Here is a 12,268-nt window from a genome sequence, read left to right on the forward strand (position 1 = left end):
GATGAAAGACCTAAATCTTAAAACAGAGATACTGAATCGGCTGGAAGACAAAGTAGGTAGAAGTCTTGGAGACATAGGTATAGGCAGAGGATTCATGAACAAAATGCAAACTGCATGGGAAACACTTCAAAAAAATCAACTGGGATCTCATATTATTGAAAAGTTTCTGTACTTCAAAATAAATCACCAACAGAGTGAAAAGAAAACCCATAGACTGGGAAAGAATTATAGCCAGAAATCCATCAGACAAAAGACTTATTTCCAGAACATATAAAGAATTGAAAAATATCAAGCCCCCCAAATTCAAAGACCCTCTCCAAAAATGGGCATCTAAGATGAACACACAGTTCTTAGATGAAGATATACAAAAGGCATATAAATACATGAAGAAATGTTTACCATCACTGGTCATTTGAGAAATGCAAATTAAAACAGCATTGAGATTTCATCTCACTCTGGAAAGAATGGCTGCCATCAAGAAATTAACTGATAAAAAATGATGGCGAGACTGCGGGGAAGAAGGAACACTGCTCTGCTGTTGCTAAGAGTGTAGACTGGTGCAGTCACTATGGAAATTAGTATGGAGAGTTGTCAGAAGACTAGAATTGAAAGTTCCATTCAACCCAGCTATTTCCCTCCTGGGTATTTTCCCAGAAAAACTGAACAGGTCATATCACAATGATATATGTGTACCCATATTTATAGCAGCACAATTTGTAATAGCTACATCTTGGAAACAATCAAGAGGCCCATCAACCGCAGAATGGATAAAAAAGATGTGGGTTTTTTTTTTAATACAGTGGAATACTACTCAGCTATAAGAAGGATGATCTTGAGGCCTTCATTGGTAAATGAGACAACTTGAGACTATCCTCATAAGTGAAGTAAACAAGAATCATTTATAAGTATCACATTGTGTCTGCAGTGTAAAAAAAAAGAACTGTAGGAGTAATAAAACCCAAAATGTGTAATTGCTATTATAAAAAAGAGAGGAAAACAAAGTGCTCTAAAAGATATAACTGCATGTATGTTTAAGTGTGTAGGACTTATAACCATATTATTCAGTTTTTGTGGATCATTGAACAGAACTGTTTGCAGTCTCACTGTTTGAATGGCTACTTTATACACAATGGAATAGTACTCAGATATAAGAAGGATAAATGTGAGACATGTATAAGAAAATGGATACGCCTGCAAAATATGTTAAGTGAAACACATCAGATACATGAGCTCAAATATTGTATGGTAACTTTCATTTGAGTAAGGCAAAGTATTAATAAAGAACAAAATAAAGCACTGATATGAAAAAACAGGAGACAGATTTATTGCAAATGGAAAGGGCTGCAGGAGACCAAAGAAGAGGGGAGAGGGAAGAGAAAGTAAAAGATTATAAAAACTGGGGGAAAAAAATCTTAAGAGTCTGGTTATATAAAGCTGCCTTTTGACATCTCTTACACACTTCTTTATTCCATGCCTGTCCTTTGCTCAACTTTTGCCCTAACTGATAATCAGTGATATCCTCTGTGGACCCCAACGCACCACTGTGATGGCACATACTAATTGGTGTCACCTCTGTGATACTGGTATATCAAAATTACCCCTGACACAGTCCAATATAAATAAAAGACTGCAACTTCTTAGTGCCAAGATCTAGGAAAATTGTTTACAAAAATAAAAACAAAACAAAAGAACAAAAAAAAAATCTTAGAGGGATAGCTTTCTGTTTTGCCCCACTTAAAATGTTGCTAATAGGTTTTCCTTACATGAATTTTATCACATTGAGATAAGGTACCAGTTTTCTCCTGTATTTTTATTTTAAAGAGACAAAGCAATTAAAACAATGATACAAAATTTCAAACCAAGATAGTTGGAGAATAACAATGGTTAATATATTTCATGTTGTTATCTTCAAAGTATTTGCTCAGATTAAAATGTATATGTATTAAAAAATTGACCAAACAATATAAGCACAAATCTTTCCTTTCAATGAACTAACAGAAAGTAGTAGTATAACAATCTTTGCTGGCTCATCTGCCACTGCCATTGGAAGGCTTCCTGTAGGCAACCAGTGCAAGCAGGTACACACAGCCAAATCCACTCCTGCTTGTCTGCCACTGCCATTGGAGGGCTTGCTTCCTGTGGACAGCTAGTGTGGGCAGGGACATGCAACCAGATATTCCCAATGTGTCCACAGGCTAGCATAGGAGACTTTTGCTTCCTTTGGGCAGCCAGCCCCAACTGGGAGAATCAGACAAACACACCCCCATGTGTCTGCCATCATCAGGGGAGTCCCAGTGTACACATGCAGGATGAGAGAAGCAGCCCCATCACCATGCACTTGTGGTCATCAGGGAAGCCTCAGTGTAGTTGTACGGGTCTGGAGAAGCCTGCCTCTTGCCCTGAAACCTCACTGGGAACCTGGGTTCAGAGAAATCCAGGTGCCTGTTCCATTTCCCTACACCTTGGAGGGGCAGCCAACATGGGAAATGCCTGGGTCCTCACAACTGGCTTGTTGGGATGAATGCAAGACAATGTCAAGTAAGGAGCAAAAGACAATCTCAGATCTTTAGCTCACACAGAACAATGGGATATATAGTCACAGAAGAAAATGGAAATACATCTGAAATCTCCAAGAGGACAGCAACTGCAGTAAAGAAACAACTTCATGAGACTGTAAAATTAACCAGATCAGAAATAATGTCTCAGGTAAAAGAAGAAATCACAAACATAATGAAACAATTGCTCAGCATACATAAAGAAGACATAGATTAAAAAAAAAAAAAGAAGCACAGGAAAATGATGGAAATATTGAATGAATAATATAGGAAGGATTTACAATGCATGAAACAGATTCAAAGAGGTATCCAGGAAATTAAAAAGGCAAATTGAAAGCTGGCAAAACCATTAGAAAGAAACTGAAGATAGACTTTCAAACCTGAAGATAGATTTCAGCTAGCAACTGTGAAAGGAAAGATCTCTTACAAATAACAAGGAACCAGGATATACCAATTCAATGGCTGCAAGATGATGCAAAGAAAAGTAATTTAAGAGTGATAGGTGTCAATGAAAAGGCAGGGATCAACACATATGACATAAAAAGACCATTCACAGAAGTAATAGCAGAAAACTTCCCAAACATGGGAAAAGGATCTGGCATACACATAAGTGAGGCATACAGAACTCCAATTAGACATAAGCAAAATAAATTTATATCCAGACATATAATAATCAAGATCCTAAAATTCAGCAAAAAAAAATCCCAGAATATTAAAAAGTGTTGGATAAAAGAAACAGATCGCCTATAAAGGAAAACCAATCAGAATCATGGCAGACTTGTCAACACAAACCATGAAGTGAAGAGTTTGGAGTGAAGTGTTTCAAATCCTGAAAGAAAACAACTTCCAACCCAGATTCATGTATCCTGAAAAACTAGCTTTTAAAATTTATGGGAACAAAAGGGCCAGGGGTTCATCTCAGTGGAGTAAATGCCTACTTGGCAAATGTGAGGTTATGAGTTTGATCCCCAGTTTGATTTTATTGTGTGATGGTATGGACAGGTATTTTGAAGAAAATGAGAGACATTACGGTAGCTATGTTTATTTCCTGTTGTCTTGTTTTGAAGTCCTGTATTGCTTGCATTGTTCTGTTCTGAGGATAGACATCTGTATAAAAGTTTTGGGTGTACAGACAGTTCCTTATAAATTTCTCTCTTAGGACTGCTGTCACTGCATCCTATAATTTCTGGTATGTTGCATCTTCATTCTAGTTTAGTTCCAGAAGTGTTGGCCCTTCCTATCAATGAGTAAGGGATATCTTTTAAGTTTTCGACACACTCTTCAATGTTGTTTTTCTGAGTCTTGTAATTCAGTGTAGAGATCTTTTTATGTCCTTAATTAGACTGATTTCTAAGTATTTCATTTTTTGGAGGGTATGGTGAAGGATGTTGTTTCCCTAATTTCTATTTCAGTGCATTTGTTGTTTGCGTACAGGACTGCTATTGATTTCTGAAAGTTAACTTTGCATCCAGCTATGCTACTGAATTTGATTATTAAAACTAGAAGTATTTTGCTGGAGATATTGGGGTCTTTTATATAGAGTATAATGACGTTTGTCAATAATGATAACATCCTCATTTTCTATACTTATTGCTCTTGTTATTATTTCCAAAACTATACTGAATAGCAGTGGTGATAACGGACATCCTTGTCTTGATCCTGATTTTAGAGTGAAAGTTTTCAGTTCTTGTCCATTTAGTATAGTATTGGCTATTGGTTTGTCATAGATGGCTTTTATCAGACTGAAATAAAGACCATTTATTCAGGTTTACTTTAGGACTTTTATCAAGAATGAGTGTGGGATTTTGTCAAAAGCTTTTCTGCATCTAATAAGAGGATCATGTGATTTTTTGTCTTTGTTTGTTAATATGGTGTATTACATTTGATTTGTGTATGTTGAACCATCTCTGCATTTGTAGGATAAATTTCACTTCATCATGGTGTATAATCTTCTTGATGATTTGCTGCATTCTGTTTACTACTATCTAATTGAGGAATTTTACATCAGTGTTCACTACGGAGGTTGGGTCTTTCACTAGTTTTGATATACAGGTAATACTTGACTCCAGGAATAAGTTAGGGAGTATTGTTCCCCTTAAGATTTCATTAAAGAGTCTGAGGAGTATTGGCGTTAAATCTTCTCGAAATCCCTTGTAGAATTCAGAAGTGAATTCATTAGTATCTGTGCTTTTCTTTTCTGGTAAATTGATTTTATTCTCAATCTCATTAACTAATACTGGGTTATGCAGAATTTTTATATCTTCTTGATTCAGCTTTGGTAATTCATATGCTTCTAGCAATCTGTTCATTTCTTATGTTTTCCATTCTATGCGAGTAAAAATTTTCAAAGTATTGATTGCCTCCTGAATATCTACAGGATCTGTAGTGATTTCATCCTTTTCATTCCTCAGTGCATGAATTTTGTCTTTCTTTCCATTTTTTGATAAGGTTGGTTAAGGATTTATCAATGTTATTCTTTCAAAAAACCAACTCTTAGATTCATTAATTCTTTGTACTGTTTTCTTAGTCTCCATTTCATTAACTTTTCTCTGATTTTTATACTTTTCTCCCTTGTATGGGTTTTGGGCTTATTTTGTTCTACCTTTTTCAGAAGCTTGAGGTGTACAATTAGGTTATTTGTGCTTGTTCTGTTTTCCTACTATGAGAATTTGCCACTATAAATTTCTCTCATAGGACTGCTGTCATTGCATCCCATAATTTCTAGTATGTTGTATCTTCATTCTAGTTTAGTTGCAGATATTGTTTAATTTACTCTTTAATTCCATCTGTGACCCATTGCATGTTTAGGAGGTGTATGTGTTTATGGAGTTTTTGCAGTTTCTTTTGCATTAATTTCCAATTTTACTGCAGTATGTTCAGATAATATGCATGGGATAATTTCAGTTCCTTTGTATTCACTTAAACATGTTCTGTGGACTAGTATATGGTCCACTTTACAGACATTTCATGTGCAGCTTAGAAGAATGTGTATTCTGATGATTTTGGGTGGAACACCCTGTAAACATTTATTAAATTGATTTGTTCACAAGTTTGGTGTAGTTCTGGGGTTTTTTTGTTTTGTTTTTGTTTTTGTTTTTCTGACTTTTTGTCTGGTTGACTTATCTTTGTTACATTGGGGTATTAATCTCTTCCATTTCAATTGTGGTATTGCTCATTTTTTCATGTCTATTAATATTGTGTTACATATATTGTGTTACATGCTCACATATTTGGTGCAAACATATTTATGACTGTTATCTCTTTAAGTTTTACCCTAACAAGTATGTACTGACCTTCTTTATCTCTTTTGACCATTTTTGGTTTGAAGTTAAAATGTTCTACAAAGAGAATACCTATGCCTGCTTTTTTCTGGGTTCCTGCTGCATGAAGGATTATCTTCTATTCTTTGATTTTCAGTCTATCAATTTCTTTTTGAGTTAAAAGTGTTTCTTTTATATCATATATTGTTGCATCTTGTTTTAGGATCCATTTTGCCAGTCTGGTGTTTTTTTTTTTTTTTTTTTTTTTTTTTTTTAAATTGGTGAATTGAGAGCATTTACATTGATCACTGCAATTGATATGCATTGGCTTATCTTTGTCATGCTATTTTCCTACTGTTGGTTCCTTGCTTTTTCCCTCTGTTTAACTGCATGCCCTCCCTAGTGGTTTCCTTCTGTTGTTGTTCTTGGAATTATGGTCATTTTATCATTCAGTACTCTTTGTTTGGTAGTTATATGAATTTCTTCAGTTGCTCTTCATTTTGGAAGTATTTCATTAATTTTTAAAGATAGTTTTGTAAGTGAAAGGGTTTTGGCCCAGACGGGACACTGTATCCAGGAAAGCCTCAACTGGAACCTCCCTCACCCCTAGAGATTTACCTGTGACTCTATCTCCCCCACCCTTAGGAATCTGCCCCTGGCACCAAACGTGTGCCAGTGAGATACCTGTGCATCTCTAAAGGCCCTAGGGCAATACCCTAAGCTTAGGCTACTTATACAACCCCCACGCCAAGTGTCCGCCAGAGAGATTACCGGACTCCAGCGGTCAGGGGGTGTCGGTTATCTCTCTCCATTTCTCAGAATAAAGGCCTCTTTTGTTTTATACTTCACAACTTTTGGAAATAATCCTATCATTTGGTGCCTTGACTTGGTCGGCAAGCGATTGACTCCTGGGACACATCCATTTTCGAGTCCCAGTGGAGTCTGCAGCCGATTCTCGAACTAGATTACATCCTGCCACTTTTCTCTCCCGGGATCTGCTTAACCTGTCGCCACCCACCCACACTCAACACCAGCCAATTAATTTCAGGTGAGCACTCTCCAGAGAATTCTTGGCGCTGGGCTCCGCCCCAGTTGAGTTTTCTCCCCATTCAAGTGGGTCTGTGACGCTTTCACGTCCTTAAGACAGCCCAGGGCAGGGTCTTTCTGGGCAAGCCTGTGTCTACAAATCTCTCGTCCTTTGGGTTTGGATAGCCCGAGGCAGAGCTTTTTGGACTGTCCACACTGGGAGACCCTCACTTCCCTTAGAGCTTTACGCTCTCTCAGCAGAACTGTTACTGACCCCATGTAGACTCCACTCGTAAATCTCTCAGTGACGATTAGAATATACGAGTTTTTGGAACCTTAGCCGCTGTGTGGCACCGCAGAACGAGTGATGGCTTGTCCTTTGGTCCACAGCTCATGTCTTACCTGAATCAGTTTTGGGAAACGTGTTCTCTAACTCCCAAAAGACGCCTCTACAATGCCTAATTTCCAATCTACGTACTCTTAAGATTAAAAATACCATAAAAACTAAATGATTAACTTTTTACTGCCAGGAGGTCTGGCCAACCTATCCACTTAGCAGTGACCGTTGGCCAGAGAGGGGACATTTGACCCTTGTGTTCTCAAAAACCTCTATGATTTTTGCTGGGCTAGTGACAGGTTGATAAAACTCCCATACATCGAGGCCTTCCAGGTTCTAAAAACACGCCCGTCTCTCATTAAGTCCTGTATTCCCACCCAAATACTTTTAGCTAGCTCTGCCGCGAACCAAACTGTTTCCTCGTGCCCTCAGGATATGCTTGACAATGTTTCTCTGGTCTTTTCTCAGCCACCTCCTGCCTACCCCCAAACTTGTTCCTTGCCCTAACCTCCCACCGGACCGCCCTCCCATCCCCCTATCCCTGATTCTCTCAGCAGCTCTGGTCCCTCTGCGCCGCAGTTTCCTCCCACTGTGCGATCCTGTGTTCCTCTCCGCCTCCGGGACCCATAGCTCTCCCAGCAGCTCTACGCTGCCCTCTACAGCATTTTCGTTGCCCGCCCACCATACTCGATCTCCTTCATTGTGCCCTTCCGGCAAGCCATGTGATTGTTCCAGCGTGCACCGGGAACAGTCACCATGCTGCAACCCTCCGCCACGTGACAGGGTGCTGCCATCTTGGGACAGATCTCACGGTCAATGGGTGTCCCCTTGTGGTGCCTCTTGTGAACAGCAACAGCCGCCCTCTTGCAGTCTACATGACGCTTCATTGTGCTGCCGATGGCAATTTTCTCACCACAAGGCACCCAGTGAGATGCTATCTGCCTGTGTTTCCTTGTCCGAGGGTAACTGGCCGCTGCTCTGTAGCTGCTCTACAGATAATTGCTTACATGTGTCTAGCGGACAGATGGCTGCCCAATGGCCCTCTACTCCACAATCTTCTCCTCAAGCTCTGCTACTGCTTCGGGAGCAAGCTGGGCCCCAAGAGACTGGTTAATATACACGTGCCTTTCTCACTTTCTGATCTATCCCAGATTACCCATAAATTAGGTAGCTTCTCTGTTTACCCACAGAATTATATCAGGCAATTTAAATTTATTACTAATTGCTATGATTTACATTTTAAGGATGTTTAAGGGATTTTAAATACCACTCTCAGCTCACAAGAGCGAAATCAGCTGTGGCAAGCAGCTTGAGAAGAAGCTGACGAAGGACATAAGGCAAACACCACTGATAATGACCTTGGGCCTGTAGCCGTGCCAGAACAAGATCCTAACTGGAAGTATCAGAATGGACAAGTTTCAACAAAATTACATACAATGATTGAGTGTCTGATTGTGGGCCTTAATAATATTGCTCACAAACATACTAACTATAACAAGCTTTTAGAACAGGTCCAGGAGGCTAATGAAAACCCAGCTGTGTTCCTAAATCGGCTTCAGGAAACCTTACTTAAATATACTAATGTAAACCCAGACTCTCATGAAGGGATGATTGTTGTTAACTCTTATTTTATTTCCTAGTCTGCTCCTGACATTCGTGTAAAATTACAAAAGGTTGAACATGGCCCTCAAACTCCACAAGGGGACCTACTTAAATTAGCTTTCTGTATCTTCAACAACAGAGATAAGATTCAAAAAGAGGAAAAGCAAGCTAAAAATTAAAGTTTGCTAAATATCAGTATGACCTTTTAGCAGTGGCACTGGGAGCTCCCAAGACAAGAAATCCACAACAAGGTGTGGCTGCCTGAGTCCCGCCCGGACCGTGCTTCAAATGCAGCAAACAAGGACATTGGGCAAAAGATTGCCCTAACCCTGGCATCCCTCTAGGACCCTGTCCATACTGCAACCTTAAAGGGTATTGGAATAGTGACTGTCCTAGCCACCAGCGAACGGGTAAGCCATCCTCTAATCCCTCACCTTCACAGGAGACTCAATCAATGCCAGATTCGTCACTGACTGACCTGCTCGGACTTGCTGTGGAAGATTGACAGGGCTCGGGGCTCACAGTGCCCTCTCTGGTAACCTTGTTGGAGCCCCGAGTCTCCCTGGAGGTTTTAGGTAAAATAATATCTCTGTTTGTGGATACAGGGGCAACTTAGAGTGTACTTCCTGAATTTTCAGGACTTTGTAGTAAGTCCTTGATTTCTGTTGTGGGCATTGACGGCCAGCCTAAACAGCCTTTGCAGACTGGGCCTGTCCCATGTAGATTCCAGACTTTTCTTTACCCATACCTTCCTAATAATCCCAACATGTCCCTTTTTAGGTAGAGACCTTCTTCAAAAACTTAATTTTTCCTTCACTTTCTCTCTCCCCACAGCCCTAATCCTCCAAACAGCCCCGCAATGCATCGCAAAGCCATTCCCTCCCCTTCCTCTTTCTCTGGTTGACCCCATGTTTGGGACACATCCAATCCCATATGGCTACACATGCCACACCTATTTTAATCCGTCTCAGGGATCCCTCAATTTTTCCCTGCATTCCCCAATACCCATAGCTCCCCAACATTTAAGGGGACTTAAACCCATAATTAAGCGGCTTTTAGACAACAGTTTCTTAAACCTACCCATTCACCCCACAATACTCCCATTCTCCCGGTACTCAAGCCTGATGGGTCCTATCGCCTTGTATAGGACCTTAGGGTAATTAACAGGGCTGTTACCCCAACTCACCCAGTGATGCCAAATCCCTATACCATGCTCTCTCATATCCCTCCCTCCACCACTCACTTTACAGTTATAGATCTTAAAGATGCCTTCTTCACTATCCCCCTACACCCTGATTGCCAAAACCTCTTTGCGTTAACATGGATTGACCCAGACACTATCAGGTCTCAACAACTTACTTGGACAGTGTTTCCCAAGGATTCAGAGATAGTCCCCACTTCTTTAGTCAAGCTCTCACTACTGAACTCACAGAACTTGATCTCAAACCTAGTGTTCTTCTTCAATACATAGACAACCTTCTATTATGTTCTCCATCCCATACACCATTCAACCAGTCTTCTTAATTTCCTTGCTAGTTGTGGATACAGGGTCTCTTCTGCTAAAGCCCAGATAGCCTCCCCAAAAGTCAAATACCTAGGTCTCGCTCTCACCCCCACCACTTGCTCCATCACCTCAGATCGTAAGGCAATTCTTCGTGATCTCCAGGTGCCCACAACTAAACATCAAGTTACATCTTTCCTAGGTTTAGCTAGTTTCTTTCGTCTCTGGATTCCTAACATTGCAGCCCTAGCTCAACCCCTCTACAAGGCTGCTAAAGGTCCCTTATCAGAACCCCTGGACTCTATTAGGCCCATATATGCCTCGTTTCAAAAATTAAAAGAGGCTCTCCTAAAAGCTCCAGCTCTTACCCTTCCTGATCCCACCCAACCTTTCATCCTATACACTACTTTTCAGGGCCACAACACTATAGGTGTACTAGGACACAAAAAGGGACCTTCTTTTCAAGCAGTACCTTACTTGTCAAAATAGATCACACAGTAAAAGGATGGACTCCTTGTCTCTGAGCTCTTGCAGCTGCAGCCCTCCTGACACAGGAAACTAAAAAGTTTACATTAGGGAAATCTATTACAGTACACTCGCCTCATCACCTATGTGGGCTTATCTCACATAAGGTGCTCCCTGCCCTAATGACCCCTTCTCGCCTTCAACAGGTACACTTAGCTCTCTCTCAAGACCCTTCCATCTCTATTGCAACTAGTGGTCCTCTAAATATAGCCACTTTACTTCCCACCTCAGAGGGCCATCCTCACCATGACTGCATTGAGTTTTTACAGATGACTCCCGCCCCTTTCCCTCACATCAGTAGCACCCCTCTCTCTTTAGCATTTGACACATGGTTCATAGACAGCAGTTCAACAAATACAGACAACCAAAAAAAAGGCAGGATATGCAATAGTTAACCAGTCAAAAGTTATAGAGGCAAATCCACCTGGTACCTCGTCACAGAGGGCAGAACTTATTGCCCTTACAAGGGCTCTTACACTAGCAAAAGAAAAGATTATAAATATATATAATTGACTCAAAGTATACATTTAGCATTTTACACTCTCATGCCCCTATCTGGCAAGAACGGAGTTTTATTACCACTCAGGAAACCCCCATCATTAATGCTCCCCTTATTCTTAAACTTCTAGAGGCAGCCCAACTTCCAAAGCAGGCAGCAGTTATTCATCATAGAGGACACCAAAACTCTACAGATCCTATTGCTCAAGGCAATGCTTTTGCAGATTCACAAGCCAAGTTAGCTGCACAAGGGCCCTGCCCTTCTCATCTTCTCCCGTTAGTCCCAAACAGTCTACCTCAGCCTAATTATTCAACAGAGCAGTTACAGCTACTTCATAAACCAGGTTACACACAAAACACTCAGGGATGGATTTTTTAGGGATCTAAACTTGTCCTCTCACATCAACAGGCCTTAGACATCATCACTGACCTACACAACTGTTTTCATATAGGATCACAGGCCCTATACAAATAGTCCCTCACCCTTATCTAGCCCCAATAGTCACACACCCTTCTCTAAAAGCTATCATTCTTAAGATTACTCACGCCTGTGATCTCTGTGCCAGGACCTCTCCTCAGGGATGTATGGCACCCCCTTCCTTTCCTACCCATTAGTTTTGAGGACACACCCCTGGTCAGGACTGGCAGATAGATTTTACACACATGCCCCGCCACAAGACTCTCAAATATCTTCTCACCTTGGTTTGTACCTTTTCAGGCTGGATAGAAGCCTTTCCCACAACCAGGGAAACTGCTGATGTAGTTACCAAAGTCCTATTACAAGAAATCATTCCAAGATTTGGTCTACCTCAGAGTATTCAGTCAGATAATGGCCCCACCTTTATTTCTCAGATCACTCAACAAGTATCCTCGAGCTTACACATTATCTGGCACCTACACATCCCATACCATCCACAATCCTCAGGAAAAGTAGAAAAGGCAAATGGCCTCATAAAGACACACC

The 12,268-nt window shown here is 40.6% G+C and overlaps 1 protein-coding gene across 7 annotated transcripts in view; it reads right to left on the minus strand.

The window, feature by feature from the left end:
* Wdpcp (WD repeat containing planar cell polarity effector) overlaps positions 1-12,268 on the minus strand; it is a 313,989-nt gene that overhangs the window by 136,002 nt on the left and 165,719 nt on the right. The gene's annotated exons all lie outside the window — the stretch shown is intronic.

Source organism: Cavia porcellus, unplaced genomic scaffold, assembly GCF_034190915.1.
Source record: "Cavia porcellus strain 051 isolate PalLab524CR breed Dunkin Hartley unplaced genomic scaffold, mCavPor4.1 scaffold_18, whole genome shotgun sequence".
NCBI lineage: Eukaryota > Metazoa > Chordata > Mammalia > Rodentia > Caviidae > Cavia > Cavia porcellus.